The sequence below is a fragment of the Podarcis erhardii genome, assembly GCF_964252035.2.
Source record: "Podarcis erhardii genome assembly, chromosome: 16".
Lineage (NCBI taxonomy): Eukaryota > Metazoa > Chordata > Lepidosauria > Squamata > Lacertidae > Podarcis > Podarcis erhardii.
The window spans coordinates 5651185-5669063 of record NC_138514.1 but is presented as its reverse complement, the minus strand read 5'-3'; positions in this window follow the sequence as shown (position 1 = coordinate 5669063).

The following is a 17879-nucleotide window of genomic DNA, read 5'->3' as shown; positions in this document are numbered from 1 at the left end:
AAACCCTTACTGAAATCAAGATACACTATGTCCACAGCATTCCCCTGATCCACCAAGCTTGTAACTCTATCGAAAAAAGAAATTGGGCTGCCTGCACTGATTGGGCTGCCTGCAGTCTGATGCCTCACTCCCTTATAACCCCAGATCACTCCAGGAAGCCCTACCTGATCTGGGGCAAGTCAAGACTGCCTCCACCTGACATGAGAAAAGCCTGGATCCCTGCCCCTGCAAATCAGCCCAATTTGGTTTGGACTTCTGATGAATTTGGTGCACAGTCCCAATGTATATGTTAATGTGCAGCCCTAATATACAATGTTAAGCACCTTTAAACACACTGAGTTAACCTGTGTTCTGTCTTGACCTTTCTGCAATGATTCCTTGCCCCATTATAGCACCACACCACAACCTTTCTTGGCTTGGTTTACTACTTCAGTGAGAACCAGGCCTATGTCTTTTCTTGCTTCTAAAGCAGGGGAAAATACAAGCCAGAATATACAAGCAAGAAAATACAAGTCTCTCTCTCTCTCTCTCTCTCTCTCTCTCTCTCTCTCTCTCTCTCTCTCAGCTGATATAACGGTAGAGTAACTTCATTTCTCCCCAGCCGCAAACTCTCAAAGTGCTATATTTATTCCTCACTCTCTTCGGCTTTGAAGCATAGAAAGGGAAAGATCAGGTCACACAATTTTTCCTCCCAAACTGCTGATGTAGATAACATTTTGATGATATTGTCATTTAAAGTAATTGGAAATGGAATCCCTTTCCACTCGGTCAACTGAGTCAGGCAGCCTGTGTGCCAGGGAACATAAGAAATCAATATGTGAATACTGTAAGGCAAAATTATGATGCTCCTTTGCTATCCTTCCCCCCCACCCCACCGCTTCAGACTGGGGCCTTTCTTGAGCAGTTGGAAATGGTGTGCGTGTATGGGGGGCGGGACGTTGACTTTATTACACAGGAACAAGACCTGTATATCTCTACAGGAGCACTATTTTCCTTCAATGAACATCATATTTTAAAAAAAATATCCTTTCAACATTGTGCTTTGAAAGAATGAGTTCTTTTCCTCAAAGAAGTCCTGCTGGCATCTCAGGAGAGCTGCTCTGGACTTTAGTGATACATGAATGTTGCTTGTATAGATTTTTAAAGCACAACACAAAGCCTCCATTTTGAATGTCACTAGGGTCTCGGTCTTAAAAAGGAAGAAGGATCACATCTGAATTAAATGTACATCCCCACCCTCCCTTCCACCAAGTTCTTTTTTTCCAATCCCGAGGAGATACCTTCAAGGATAGGCAAGGATTGGTAAGGATCCTGAGGTGAGGAAACATGCCCTAGATGGAAATCATTTGTTCATTGATGGTTTGACGGAATTTAGATAGCTATCCCATAACAGGCATTCTCTTTGAGGATCAGAGAAACAGACAGACATTAAAATATAGTATGAAACAATAAAAACAGCTCCAAACTTTGGGGCGAGGGGCGGGGAGCCTAAAACACAATCCATAACTCACTTTAAAGCTGAGTAGACCAAGGATTTTTTAGAGATAAAAATACGACTGCCCCAGTCTTTTAATATTGTTCTCCTGCTTCTGAATTCATTGAGTTGAAAAGTGGCTTAATATAATAATGGGAGTGACTCTTACAGAGTGATAATTCTTGCTTGGTGTTGGAAGGGGTTTTTTTTTATGCCTCATCCACTGCAGTCCAGGGACCCATGGCATGCAGTTAGGCATGTATCTTCCAAGAGTTGCCTGAAATTACCTTTCCCAGATGTCTCTGAATGCATTTCCCAGAGCCAGTCCCACTAGGTAGACTCACTTTACAATTGCCTCTTGGTTGTGTAAGCATCAGTTTTTGAGCAGGGCATGTTGGATATGTGTGGTCCTCCATATGTTTGTTGGCCTGAAACTCCCTTCATCACTGACCAGCCCTGCTGGTTGAAGCAGGTGGGAGATGGATGCCAACTCCATAAATGCAACTCTCCCCCCCAAAAAAAAAAACTCCCAGGAATGTAGCTTCATAGTGTTGTACCTCCATTTTCCCTAATCCCCACACATCACCAGACCCCCATTTTTGGTTCCCCCTGTTGTGAAGGCAAAATAGGAGTGAGCCATTTTCGCTCAGCACTACATCAGAAGAATTAAATGGGGAAAAACAAATTCACAGAATAGAAGTGGCAAAAGGAACTTTGGAGGTCATTGAATTCAGGATATACAACACAGGATACAACCATAGCAATCCTCTGCATTCTTCCTACTATTGAACAGCACTTGCCATTAGGAAATTACTTCTAATATTTAGCTGGAATTTGCAATTTCCACCCTCTGCTCATGCAGTTCCATATTTGGCACAACATTGCTTCAGGCATTTGAAGACCTTCACCCAGCCTTTCTTTCAGCTTCTCTTCTCTTCTACTTCTTTCGTACCCCCACCCTTTCCCTCACGGTGGACAAACTTTCCACCATGCCTTGATTCATTTTTGTAAGCTTCCCTGGGGTCAGACAGTTGCTTTGCATGCTAGAATCAAAGCACAGATGTTCAGTTAATCATACCTGCCTTGTTGTGTTAGGATGCTGATTGGCAGTGCATTTTGTAGACTTTGTGTATTGTGTGTGTGTGTGTGTGTGTGTGTGTGTTTGTGTGTGTGTGTGTTCATGCTCAGTTGGGCTCTTTCATTTCCGTCCAGTTGATCAGGAGCCTGGGACCAAAGAACAGGTATACATCAGTGGGGCAGTGCCCACCATCTTTAACTTTGCATTGCTTGAGCCATTTTCTCCTCTTCCCTATTCTCTGCATTTCAGAAACAGTATGTTTTAATATTTAGAAATAATATGACTGGGTGCGGAGAGGGATAGCTGATGAGAAAATGTTAGCCTGCCCATCAATACAGAGAATTGCCATTCAAGAAAAGATGACTCTTGTGTTGGAATTAGGCTCCCCTAACCCACAAATTACCTACAACAGGTTGAGTTTGGTTATAGGCCTGATTAATTACACATGGACAGGACTGGCTTAGGGGCTGCCAAGTCTCGGCTCATTTGTATTCCACGGTGCGTTTCTCATGATGAAATGGAGCAAAACAGAAACAAGAGAAGGGAAAGAGATAATGAGCGACCCAGCAACCTTTCAAAGGCCTCAGTCCCAGGGGCTCCTACATCTTCTCTCAGTAACTATGCAATTAACTCATGTCATTGCTGTACACATGAGCTGGTCCATTCCCTTGTAGGAACCTAACAGAAAATGAAAATGTTACAGTAGGTTTTCTTGTCTGTTTCATGGTTGCAGAGAATCCAGTTACTTTTGCTGAATGACAAATACTAATTTAGAATGGGTTCGCCATGCTGTAAACAACTCCTGAACAATTCGCAGAAAATCAGTAGAAATGTGAAGAAATTTCTAGGGCATGTGCACACCGGAGAAGCAAATAGATTGATCCTTGTTCATTCTACTTCAGCTGTCAGTCATATTTTAGGAATGAGAGAAAATCTTTACCAGGGATGAGGAAACGCTAACCCAAGGTCAAACACATCCCTCCAGTCCTCTCTTTTTGGCTCTCAGGCCACACTCTGAAGCAGCCTTGCTTATCACCCTGCATGAATTTTTTTGGGCCAAGCTGGGGTCCAAAAAGTCTGAATTGCCATAGGCTCTCCATCCCTGTTCTAGAGAAAGGTGGGTGTTTGCCCTAGAACAGGTCTATAAAACAGGAAAATCTAATAATGTTCTGCTGAATGCTCTTAGGAGCTCCCACATGATTAGGAACCCAGGCACATGGAGGCTTCTAAATACATTCAGTGTCCCAAATGTCCCAAGTTGTGCAAGTATGGGACTTGAACATGGATTGCCCATTGAATGCATCCAGATCACTTCAGTTGCTGTGTTTTCTCTTCATGGTTCCATATTGGGACCGAATCTATTCTTGTTGAAAGTTTAATATGAAAAGATGTCATGTATGGAATCTCCATGCAATATTTAGCACATTATGTTTAACAAGGGTGATTCGTTTCTATTTGAAAATTCATGGGATAGCATGGAACAGCATGCATGAAAAGGTCACCTAATATTGTTGTGAATAACTTGCAAATGAAATTATTTATGAACCCCTTTGATGCTCGTTTACAAAGGAATCTGTTGAGCATAAGTGTTGATAAGGGTCTTCATACAAAGCACCCCTTTAGTTTATACATGGAGACCTTGCTTCAGTGTCTTCACTTAAAAGAAATCACACACTCAATAGATTATTATTGAGTTTTCTATATGGCTTCTGCCTTTGTTTATTCATCTATTTCTCCAGGAGTTTGTTCTGTCCTAAATTCCAGTTCTCTCCCCCTTTCTAAATGAAAATACCTGGAGATGCCAGGAAATTCTAACAAACAAATAGACAAAAAACCATGCAATATTAAAATGGATTGGGTAATTTGTTAGTTTTAGGGCTGTTATATTCCTCCAACCTAAGGCCCTGACCCGACCTAGGAATACCTGACCTGAACCCATCTCTTATTCAAATTGGGGGTGGTGTCAATGTTTAACTTGGTTCGGAGGAAAAAACAAAATAAAAAAATTCCTTCCAGTAGCACCTAAAAGACCAACTGAGTTAGTTCTAGGTATGAGCTTTCGTGTGCATGCACACTTCTTCAGATACCGTGTGCATGCACACTTCTTTGGTTCGGAGGAGGATGCATATCCTTTTCCCCTCCTCCTGACTGCACCATAGAGAGCAGAAGGGTTGAATCCTGCTGGATGCTGTTTCACAAACGTGTGTCCTGTAGGAAACATTGGTTTGGCCTGCCATCTTGATTCAAAATGAAGCATAGACCAAAACACTTTCATACCAAATTGGACATCAATATCTTCAGAGGTGCCCAAATTGATGCAATTTGGAACTATCATGCCAGATCAGACCATGATATCTTCAGAGATGTCTAAAACAGTACAGTTTGGAACTGTCACACCAAAATGGGATGCATAACACCAAATTGGGCAATGATCTATCAAACAACGTTCCAAAATAGTCTACTGTATATTTTGGAAAGTTGTTTGATAGATCATGTCTGGAAAGTCTGTCTGCTGCTGGGAGTCTCTAGACCCCGAAGCCTGGCCTGGACTTCTCGCTATGTCCCCTGCCCCCTTGCTGAATGGCCACCCGGCCAGTGCTTGCTCACTCCTAACTTGATGTGCTCCCTGGATGATGAGTGGGTACGGAGAGAGGAGGCAGACAAGGAGTGACCCCAGTGAGGCCCAGCTGGGTGCTTCTCTTTGCAGGTGTCGGTGGGGATTTCCCCACCAAGGGCCACATTGACAGTTGGGCTTCCCCCGCATGGGTGGGCAGGCAGTAGAGTACAACCCTGCTTGGCTCTTGTGGGGGTGGGGGTCATGTCGGCGATGAGGACTGGGCTGGTGCAGCAGGCTCTGTTCACCCTCCACGCCCCTGCCCCCAGCCAGTGTGCACACACCCATGTGTGCTCTGGGCACTGGCAAACCACACTACACTGCTGCCCTTTTGTACAGGTCCCCATTTTGTAGATACAAAACCACAGGGTTGGTTAGACCTGAAAGCATAATCCAAACCAACCCCTCCATCCTCAAACAGTACTACTATGGATTTCTCAGGAGAATACCTTGCTTTATGGAATCTGTAAGACTTGCTATGAATGGCTTCTCAAGTAAAACCATTGAATTAGATTGGACTTACTCCTAAGTACCGGTACATTTGTCCAGCATTCTGGAGTTTGTGGGTTCACCCAGGTCTTGAAAGAAAGGAGAAAAGAAGAGGGACAATCAATAGGTGAAAGCTGATATACCATTGTGCAGGACTGGATTGCAAGTTTTTAAGGACAATGGGAAAACGAAGACCTTCAAACGCTATTTCAGCAAGACCTGGTGTCAGACTCATTGTAATTTACTTGAGATGAATGGTAGTTTGAGAGCTGGAACAAAGTTGTTACAGGCTGATATACTGATGACCAATGTACTCTACCATGCTCGCCATCTGTTACACTCAAGGGGAGATCCTGTCTGGTGATAGATGGCCAAGTATTGGCCATAGCAATTGGAAAGCCCCAAGGATCCACTATATTTGGTGACCTTGATAATGTGAGATCGGAACAGTAGGGATAAGGGGGTAATCCATCAGGAAGATGGGGTCTTTGACAGCTACAATGAGGGTTCTATCAAGGCGGATAGCAGCCAAGAGCATACTAAAAGGCATTCGTTTAATGAAAAGTGTGTTCCTTGGTTTTGCCTGCTAGAGCAGGAGCTAGAAAATTCAAAGGGGCTAGTGGAGCTGAGTGTTCTTTTTTGCTAGCTAGTTAATCTAACAGCATGGTCTAACTCAATGGCAAGCTCAATACATTTTTGGTGTGCCAAAGCAGCTGCATTTTATGGTCCCACAGGATCTCTTGCAATGTTGCAGAGTATGCTGGGAAGCAGTTCTGAGATCAGGCCCTGCTGATCTCCACCCATATCAAGCTACCTGTGCATTTGGACCACTATCTGGAGTCCTGCAGTGTGCTCCTCTCCCATCTGAACTGGAGTGGCTGGGCAACAGAGACAATGCCTTTTTTAAACCCACAGTACCTTAATTATGGAGTGCCCTCCCACCTTGCCTCTTGCCTTTTGGCACATGACTAATAAGTAAGCAATTTCCTTCAATGGTTGTGTAAAAGAAGAAAAATCCAGCAGGTGTAGCTTGCAACATGGAAAATGACCACCTTTAGCTTCATCACTTCCGAAGAGGCATTATAGTGGGACAGAAGAAAATCGTATGCTCAGCTTGGAGTGAGCAGATGCAAAAGAGCACATGGCACCTGCACCTTTAACTGTTGTGTCATGCATGCTACACGGGTTGAAATTCCTTCTACACAACTGTTAGGGTTCAAGAGTTCTGTCCTCATTTGCCCTGGGGAAGAGTGAGGTTGTGTTCATGTCCTTCTGGTGGAAGCTAATACTATCCTAGGCTGCATCAACAGAAGTCTAGTGTCCAGATCAAGGGAAGTAATAGTACCACTCTATTCTGCCTTGGTCAGATCACACCTAGAGTACTGTGTACAGCTGTAGGCACCACAGTTTAAGAAGGATATTGATATCACCAAGAAGATGAAGAATTTGGAAACCAAACCAGGAATGGTTGAGGGAGTTGGGTATATTTAGCCTGGAGAAGAGAACACTGAGAGGTGATGTGAGAGCCGTCTTTGAATATCTCAAGGGCTGCTACAAGCTTGTTTTCTGTTTCTCTGGAGGTTAGGACTCAAGACAATGGATTCAAATTACAAAAAAGGAGAGTCCAACTAAAGATTCAGAAGAACTTCCTGACAGTAAGAGCTGCTTAGCAGCGGAATGGACTGCCTCAGAAGTTGGTGGATTCTGATTCACTGGAAGTTGGGTGGCCATCTGTCAGGGATTCTTTAGCTATGATTTCTGCATTGCAGGGGGTTGAACTAGGTGATCCTTGGTGTCCCTTGGCAGTCCATCCTTACAATTCTAAGATTCCATGACTTCCCACAGACATATACCATTGTGGTGAGAACATTGTGGTGAGAACAGGCTTGGCTCCATGGCCCCTTAAATTGATCCAAAAGGCTCTTCTTCTGGATCTGACCACCATATCCCTGAGTGGGTGGAGTGTGAGTCTACACCTCCTTCTAAATGGCTAATGGCTTTGTGCCTTGAGTGGAAAGAAATTAGAAGGGTCATAGTCATGTGTTTCTGGGTAGGAGAGTCTGTGTTTAAATAACAACACAAAATATCAGCCACCTTTTGTGACTGCCTCACCTTACAAGCTCCAAATTCATCACTGCCAGTAGGAAACAGAATAAAGCATGTGGCCACTGAAAATGAGGCAAATATGTAACATTTTCATTTAGATGCAGAGGCTGGAGGGAGCCCTGCACAGTACAGTGAAACAAATAATTCTTCAAGAAGGCTTCAATTTTACAGCTGTCATTTCCCCTGTCTTACTAGACCTGACCTTTCGTCAGGATTTGTTAATGACTTCTGGTAATTCTGTTTCCTAACAAAAATTCATTATTTAGCTTTGAAAGAAACCCCTTAATCTGTGTGTCTCATTCTCTGTGGGATGTGCTTGAAGATCGGGTTCTTATTGTACACATTGAAACAAAGTCTGCCATTGTTCATGACATTTAATTAGACATCCTGTAGCTATGTATTATATAATCTCTGGTCATTGGACAACACGCCACCTTTGCATTCGTTCCATGAGAACAGCCTTCCATATTCCGATGCTGAACTACTACTCTCATAAGCCCCAGCCTGCATAGTCAAGACTCAAAGATGATGGGAGTTACAGTCCAAAATATTTGGAGAGCCCCAGGTTGGGGTAGCTGTGCCAGAGCAATGTATGAGTTATACAACTCCTTTATTCCCTTATTCCATAACACCACATTGGCAAGCATTTCTCATTTCTCATAGCTTTTAAATGCTGGAGTACCATACCACTACTCTGTTCTGAGGTCAAATATTGAGGTGAATCTGGGTGATTTTACCCCTCCCCAAGCTGAATCAAGATGTCAGCAACAACACCCTTGTCCCTGAGTCAGATCAAAGCCCCCATACAATCTCATGTCACTGTCATTCTGTCTGGGGTTGTTTCTTTAGTTTTTCTGTTTAGCACACTCTACTTTTCTGTGTGAGGGATGTGGGTGGCGCTGTGGTCTAAACTACTGAGCCTTGGGCTTGCCGATCGGAAGGTTGGTGGTTCGAATCCTCGCGACGGGGTGAGCTCTCATTTTTTGGTCCCAGCTCCTGCCAACCTAGCAGTTCCAAAGCACATCAAAGTGCAAGTACAGTCATACCATGGGCTATGAACGCTGCGGTTTGCACGTTTTTGGGCTGCAGACTGCGCTGAACATGGAAGTACCGGAACGGGTTCGCGTCACACGCATGCGCAGATGCAGCGTTTCAGGCTACGAACGCTGCGGGTTGTGAACGTGCCTCCTGCATGGATCCCATTCGCAGCCGGAGGTATGACTTTAGATAAATAGGTACCGCTCCAGTGGGAAGGTAAACGGCATTTCCGTGCGCAGCTCTGGTTCACCAGAGGCGGCTTAGTTATGCTGGCCACATGACCTGGAAGCTGTCTGCGGACAAACACCGGCTCCCTCAGCCAGTAAAGCGAGATGAGCGCAGCAACCCCAGAGTCGTCTGCTACTGGACTTAACGGTCAGGGGTCCTTTACCTTTTACCTTTTTCTGCCCGGACGCTGAGGTCCAGCGCCGAGGGCCTTCTGGCGGTTCCCTCATTACGAGAAGCAAAGCTACAGGGAACCAGGCAGAGGGCCTTCTCGGTAGTGGCACCCGCCCTGTGGAACGCCCTCCCATCAGATGTCAAAGCGATAAATAACTACCTGACATTCAGAAGACATCTTAAGGCAGCCCTGTTCAGGGAAGTTTTTAATCTGTGATATTTTAGTGTATTTCTGGTTTTTATGGAAGCCGCCCAGAGTGGCTGGGGAAACCCAGCCAGATGGGCGGGGTACAAATAATAAATTATTATTATTATTATTATTATTATTATTATTATTACCTTACTTTTCTGTCTACTATGTCTGCTATGACCCTAACTTTGTATGTGTTCCTCAGTCTCTTCCACGGGCTTTGCAAGAAGTAAGACTGTCAAAATCCAGTACTGAAGAGTACTGAAGAGCTCCGGGTGACTTCGCTGTTAATGCAGAGTAGTGGAGGAATTGATTCCACTCTGGGAATTCTAGTTTCATGAGAGGAAGAGGGGCCTCTTGGCAACTCCCAGCATCCTTAGCAAACCACACTTCCCACCATTCCTGGGGGAAAACCATGATTCTTTAAACTGATATGATACTGCATTAAATGCATAGTGCACACAGGCCCCTTCTTCATACAAACCATTGGGTTGTTTTTTTACCTCACCACTAAGTTATGATCCTTCCCCTAAGACATAGTCCTTCAACCAGTGGTTTGCGACCCACGTGGGTCGCAGCAAAGCTGTTGCTGCCATGTTGGACTCCAGTACAGGCTGACCATGAGGGGTATGGGCTCCAGGCACTCATTTTACCAGTTTCCATGAGCACTGCAAAGTGGCAGGAGAAACGCAATGAGAAAGAGACTTCTGGCCAACTGTATACCCTACCTTCCTATAGCTTGCAGTGAGGAAGCTGTCCACCAAACAGAGATACTTTCTTCACTTGCTAGTCTGTTCCTATAGCTTTCCAGACTTCTGCAATGGATGTTTGCTGCGGACTAGAATTCAGAAGTGTCTGCTGTGGTAGTTAGAATGAAGAAGTGTCTTCTGTGCTTCAGAAGAGAAATGGCAAAAATCTCCTCCTCTCACTAAAATCTGCCTCACCAAACACAAGCACACAGAGAGCTCAGAATAGCATTCTTCCCTTGTAGCTCACCAGAACACAAGCCAGAAATCAAATTTGTGAGAGGATATCCAGTGACTGCAATCATCATTCACTGTGGACTCAGAGATGCCTGGAATTAAGTTATGAGTTCCAGAAACAATTCTTGTGACACAGCCTTGAAAGTGAAATGTCACAAACATTGCCAAAGTTTTGGATTTTAGTTAGTAAAGAACACCCAGAACTGGCAAGTCAAGCAATCATCCACCTGCAGCCATTTGGTATGAACCTATCTTTGTGTGAAAGGCTTCTCACCAATCTTGACCCCCAAAACAAAAAGGCAATTTAGATGTACAAAATGAGTTGTGAGTTAAGCTTTCTAATATCACCCCTCACTGGAATGAAATCTAGAAGAACAAGCATGCCCAGGTGTCTCATGGAAAATGTGAGTCTTCAAAAAATAAATCACTGGTTTCCATAGCTTCTCAGCCTTTTGGCTAAGAACAAATGTAAAAAAAAAAATCCCTTCAGGTTTTCATTTAGTAATAATGCTAAGGTAATGTACTGCTCTGTGAACTGCCGTTTTAGGATTAATAATATGCCTTATTAGCACTATTAAGTATAAATCAATAGTGAAAATGTGAAAGTGGGTCTCATGGTACAGGTGGGGAGTCAGAGGTGGGTCTCTGGTCTGGACCAGTTCAAGACCACTCACTGCCCCAGGCTGATCAACACACTCTGGGTGCAAGTTCCTTGAACATGAGTTTTAACTATCTGCATCATTTTGTCTTCTCCCCAGTCTCTGCCCATTCCTGAAAGTGAAAACAAATCTATTGCACTTGATTGCCCTTTGTGAATAACATAGTTGTTTCTTGAAGGCCTACAACAGCTATTATAATTAAATTTCATGACATTATTTTTTTTAATTGGAAGGTGGAACATAGAAGGACACCCACCCACCCCCTGCTTTTGTGCATAAACAGAGTTGATCAAATGATTGATTTCTCCAGAGTAGAAAGTAAGAGTGCAGAGAATTTGTCAACAGCTGCCAGACACTGACATGTGAACAATCAGCCATAATTTACCCCCCCCCCCACTGGAGTTCGTTTTGTGTGTTCTGAACACCCTCTTACAGTGCCATCTTAGATATATCTGCTCATTAGTAAGTCCAGCTGCATTCAATGGGGTCTGCTCCCCAGTAAATGGAATTGGGACCATATTTAGTCATTTAATGTTGCCTAGGAATATTTAAATAAATAAACAATCCATAGCCTGAAGAGAATAAGACTCTGGGGGAAAGAATACAAGCATTCCGTTATTCCTGATCTTGTCTACTGTGTGCATGTTATATCACGAGCGCTGTGAATTTCACAGGAGACTGCATTATCTCTTCCAAGAAAGCCATAGACTTTTTAATTTATCCAGTCTCAAAGCTTTTTGTTTTTAAATGCACAGCACAATTTTTGTCTTGCATATGCAGTTTATGGATCCATTCAACTTCTGGTGCCTTCAAGTCACAACACACACACACACACACACACACACACACACACACACACACACACACACAGTATTCACCACACTGTGACCCTCTTGGTGGTGGCACCTCTGTTGTGGACTAGCGTCCACAAACAGCCTTCATTATGCTATTTTCAGCCCATCATTCAGGCCGGATACTGAAGTCTAACTCCGAGGGCCTTCTGGCGGTTCCCTCACTGCAAGAAGTGAGGTTACAGGGAACCAGACAGAGGGCCTTCTCGGTAGTGGCACCCACCCTGTGGAACACCCTCCCCTCAGATGTCAAGGAAATAAACAACTATCTGACTTTTAGAAGACATCTGAAAGTTTATTTATTTATTTATTTGTTTGTTTGTTTGTTTGTTTATTTATTTATTTATGCATGCCTGTCTGTCTGTCTGTCTGTCTGTCTGTCTGTCTGTTGGGAGCCGCCGAGAGTGGCTGGGGAAACCCAGCCAAATGGGTGGGGTATAAATAATAAATTATTATTATTTATTTTCCTTCACATGGACCTTTTAAAATCTGGACTCTCAGTGCCTAGCAGGTGGTTTATTATACTACCAACTGAGTTTATCCATTCCCCTGCATGAAAGGTACACTTTATGATGTATTTTGTTGCTTTGTGATATTGTATGTTCTGTACGGCAATGACAAATTAATCATCTGGTTCTCCCTACAGTGCCCCACACCTATTTTACACGGAAGCATTTTAAGCTGGTTGTGATCTGGGGAGGGCAAAGGGAATACAAGGTTTTAATTATTAAAGCAAAACATATTAATAGCTTAATTGCAATCACGTCCATTGCTCAGCAAAGTTGGTTTTCCTTTTATTAACAGTGTCGACCGCTTAAAGAAACTAAATTTATTCCCTCTGAAGGCTTAAAAGACATTTGCAGACTGCAAACCAGAGAGAGGTTAAATGTATTGGAATATAATTATTTTGGGGAAAGATGGCTTCTGTTTCTAAATGACATTGGAAAGTTCATAGCATTAACACAAAAACTGGCCTCCATCCAAGAATAACATGCTTCCTTGTTACAGTTTGCTGTTTTGTTGTGTTTTTTTAAAAAATCCTAGCTTCTCTTGCTCCCACTACACGCACACCTTCCTCACCGAAAAACAGTTTGTTTTCTCTATTTTTACAGAATCCATCTTTGAGAAATTTAACTATCTCCTAAATTACCAGTTGTCAAGTTTGCTGTCAGTTTGTTCATGTATTTACCTCGTCTTCCAGGAAAAGACAAGAACAAACATTCTGCTTTTTGCTACCTACTACTTCTCTTGATCTGAAATGGCTCGTCCCATTTCAATACGTAATTGAACCAGAGTATAGATTTTAAAAGAAAAGCCAGTTCTCCTGTGCAAAGCTTTGTTAGGGATGCTGTCAGCAGAACCAGGCGAATCAGTTTGCTAATAGGAACTGCTAGGCGCAGCTGTGAGGCAACTGAGGATGAAAAGGGAAGCTATATCATTATCAGAAAGGGATGAAAAGAAGAAATGGAGGCATGCTCTGGCAGCAGCTTCTTTCTCCCTCATGGATTAGTCACATGCTTGATCTCTACCACTTAGGGATCCTGTGGTGAAAATGATGATACGTCAGCAAGCCTGGTCATAGTTAGGTATCCTTTGATGCCCTTTGGGGGCATATCATTATGGGCAAGTGAATGCAAGAGGAAGTGGGTGAAAGCATGTCAAAGGCATGCAAAAAAGCGTTTTCCAACACTGCCAAAAATATTCATTTAAAAACAGCATAGTTTCAAAAGCAGCAATTAAAATACAGGTGAAACTCGGAAAATTTGAATATCGTGGAAAAGTTCATTTATTTCAGTAATTCAACTTAAAAGGGGAAACTAATATATGAGATAGGGACGCGGGTGGCGCTGTGGGTAAAAGCCTCAGCGCCTAGGACTTGCCGATCGAAAGGTCGGCGGTTCGAATCCCCGCGGCGGGGTGCGCTCCCGTTGCTCGATCCCAGCTCCTGTCCACCTAGCAGTTCAAAAGCACCCCTGGGTACAAGTAGATAAATAGGGACCGCTTTATAGCGGGAAGGTAAACGGCGTTTCCGTGTGCTGCGCTGGCTCGCCAGATGCAGCTTGTCACGCTGGCCACGTGACCCAGAAGTGTCTGCGGACAGCGCTGGCTCCCGGCCTCTAGAGTGAGATGAGCGCACAACCCTAGAGTCTGTCAAGACTGGCCCGTACGGGCAGGGGTACCTTTACCTTTACCTTTAATATATGAGATAGACTCATGACATGCGAAGCGAGATATGTCAACCCTTTATTTGTTATAATTGTGATGATTATGTGGTACAGCTGATAAAAACCCCAAATTAACAATCTCAGAAAATTAGAATATTAAATGAAATCAGCAAAACAAGGATTGCAAATAGAGCAATATTGGACTTCTGAGTCATGCATATGTACTCAGTACTTGGTTTGGGTCCCTTTTGCATCAATTACTGCCTCAATGCGGTGTGGCATGGATGCGATCAGCCTGTAGCACTGCTGAGGTGTTATGGAAGACCAGGATGCTTCAATAGCAGCCTTCAGCTCTTCTGCATTGCTCGGTCTCATGTCTCTCATCTTTCTCTTGGCAATGCCCCATAGATTCTCTATGGGGTTCAGGTCAGGCGAGTTTGCTGGCCAATCAAGCACAGTAATCCCATGGGCATTGAACCAGGTTTTGGTACTTTGGGCAGTGGGCAGGTGCCAGGTCCTGCTGGAAAATGAAGTCAGCATCCCCATAAAGCTCATCTGCAGAAGGAAGCATGAAGGGCTCCAAAATCTCCTGGTAGACGGCTGCGTTGATTCTGAACTTAATGAAGCACAGTGGACCAACGCCAGCTAATGGCATGGCTCCCCAAATCAACATTCACACTGGACTTCAAGCATCTGGCATTGTGTGCCTCCCCATTCTTCCTCCAGACTCTGGGTCCTTGGTTTCCAAATGAGTTGCAAAAGTTGCTCTCATCAGAAAAGAGGACTTGGGACCACTGAGCAACAGACCAGTTCTTTTGTTTTTCTTTAGCCCAGGCAAGATGCTTCTGATGTTGTTTCTTGTTCAGGAGTGTGTGGTGGCTCTTGATGAACTAACTCCAGCCTCAGTCCACTCCTTGTGAAAGTCCCCAACACATTTGAATGGTCTTTTCCTGACAATCCTCTCCAGGCTGTGGTCATCCCTGCTGCTTGTCCACCTTTTTCTTCCACACTTTTTCCTTCCGCATAACTTTCCATTAATGTGCTTCGATACAGCACTTTGGGAACATCCAACTTCTTCCACAATTACCGTTTGAGGCTTTCCCTCCTTATGGAGGGTCTCAATGATGGCTTTCTGCACAACTGTCAGGTCAGCAGCCTTCCTCACGATTGTACTTCCTACTGAACTCATTGCAGGTGCTATGGATTGAATAGCTACTGCACCTTTTAACAATATTCTAATTTTCTGAGATTGTTAATTTGGGGTTTTTATCAGCTGTACCCCATAATCATCACAATTATAACAAATAAAGGCTTGACATATCTCACTTTGTATGTCATGAGTCTATCTCATATATTGGTTTCACCTTTTAAGTTGAATTACTGAAATAAATGAACTTTTCCACGATATTCTGATTTTCCAAGTTTTACCTGTATTTTTATGTTTTGCTCACATAATCAGCAAACCAATAAAAGGTAGCTCTGAGAAACGTTTCATTTTGACGCAGTCACCTTTTCAGGTGAAGGCTCACACTTTTAAGGCAATCTCAGTGATGTGTTACCGCTTGATATCAAGAGCTCCATTGACAAAATAATTAGGACTGTGCCTACTATTGATCAGTTGAAATAATACTGCCTTTGAGTTTCTTGGGTTTTTTCCCCTATGGATACCAAGCAAAATGTTTTCATTCTCACTCCCTCTGTCTTCCTTTAGCCTGGTCAGAGTTTGAGCTTCCTTCTATGAGCTTTATTAAATCCACTTCTCTCTTAACATATGAGAACAAGCATTTTAACAAGATATGTAAACAAATGGCAGGACGCGGGTGGCGCTGTGGGTTAAACCACAGAGCCTAGGGCTTGCCGACCAGAAGGTCAGTGGTTTGAATCCCCACGATGGGCTGAGTTCCTGTTGTTCGGTCCCAGCTCCTGCCAACCTAGCAGTTTGAAAGCACGCAGTGCAAGTAGATAAATAGGTACCGCTCTGGTGGGAAGGTAAACGGCGTTTTCGTGCGCTGCTCTGCTTCACCAGAAGCGGATTAGTCATGCTGGACACATGACCCAGAAGCTGTACGCCGGCTCCCTTGGCCAGTAAAATGAGATGAGTGCCGCAACCCCAGAGTTGTCTGTGACTGGACCTAACAGTCAGAAGAAGAAGAAGAAGAAGAAGAAGAAGAAGAAGAAGAGGAGGAGGAGGAGGAGTTTGGATTTGATATCCCGCTTTATCACTACCCAAAGGAAACTCAAAGCGGCTAACATTCTCCTTTCCCTTCCTCCCCCACAACAAACAGAGAAGTGTGACTAGCCCAAGGTGACCCAGCAGCTGCATGTGGAGGAGCGGAGACGCGAACCCAATTCACCAGATTACGAATCTACCGCTCTTAACCACTACACCACACTAGCTCCCTGTCAGGGGTCCCTTTACCTTACACAAATGGCACGAAATCCCTACCCTGTTTGTGGGCTGTGAAATCGGGGGTGGGAATTTTACCACTTTGTTTTTCAGGAGGAGGAGAATTTCTCTAAAAGATTCTCTGAGTGGGTCTCACCCTTAGCAGTGGAAGAAGGGCACTTCTCTCTCACCCTCCCTAAGATGGCATCAGTGGAAACTGTTTAGGATGTCTGAGCACCAACAGGGAACATGAACACACATGTGCAGAGAGGGTAGAGGAGTAGAGATGTTGTGTGATGGTGCCTGCTGTTGTACTACACCACACCATTGGTGCGAATGAAATTTAGCACACCACGGTGGTATATTACTCAAAGAGCCACAACACAAGTACTGCAGACCTAAAACAACATTAGAAAACAGGACAGGAGCATTAGCATGTTAATCAGGAAAACTAAGATAATATTCCACTACCTCTGAATGTACCCTAAACCCAGAGGCGAAGCAACCTGCTTCGGTACCTGGAATGGCGCTCGTCCCAGGGGGCATGGCACGCATCCCAGGGGGTGAGCCGGTTGGGGGTCGGCATGCTGTCACCCTCCCTTTGGAATGGTACCTGAGCAGACCACCCCCCCGCCCCCACCTTGGAACAGCCCTGCCTAAACCACCACTCCCACACTCACCAACTCGAAATCACACACATCACTTGGGCATAGCTCAGTTGGTTAGAGGACTGTGCTGATAACGCCAAGGTTTCAGGTTTGATCCCCATATTGGACAGTTGTATATTCCTGCATGGGGTTCTCTTCCAACTCTACAATTCTGTGATTATATGTAGCCTTGAATTCCCTTCTTTCCAATTTCAAGTTGAAAAGTTTTGTCTTATTTTATATCTATTTATCTCAGGGAGTTTTGGGGATGGGGTGGGATTAAAGGATTTGATCACAATTAAAGCTACACTGTACAAAATGCCAGTATAAACTGCCTTCTCTTGGTGAGGTTTTTAGAAGTTGCTTCCATTGGTGTCTTATCTGATCAAAGCTACACATCCCCAAAGTGCCTGATATGAATGTGGTTTGCCAGTACTGGATTTTTCATTTTATTGTGTCAAGAACAACATCTCTTTTGTCAGCCATTGGTGCAGAGAGTATCATAAGCATAAACGTAAGAACATTAGACCTTTCATAAGCATTTATGTTTCTAATAGTAGGGCTTTGAAGACAGATTCAGCCTGATTCTCTCTGCTAATACACCTGCCAATTGTCAATTGCTGACAATTACATGTTGATAATGGCTGAGCTAGCAGTGAATTGAAGTATAGCAGGGCAAAACAAACACTGATTTTCAGGTCTTGATATCTGTGAACACATCATCCCCACATGTTCTTATGTGTTTCCTGTTATAAAGTAACTATAATGTATATTGAATCCCATTCCAGGGCTGTACAATT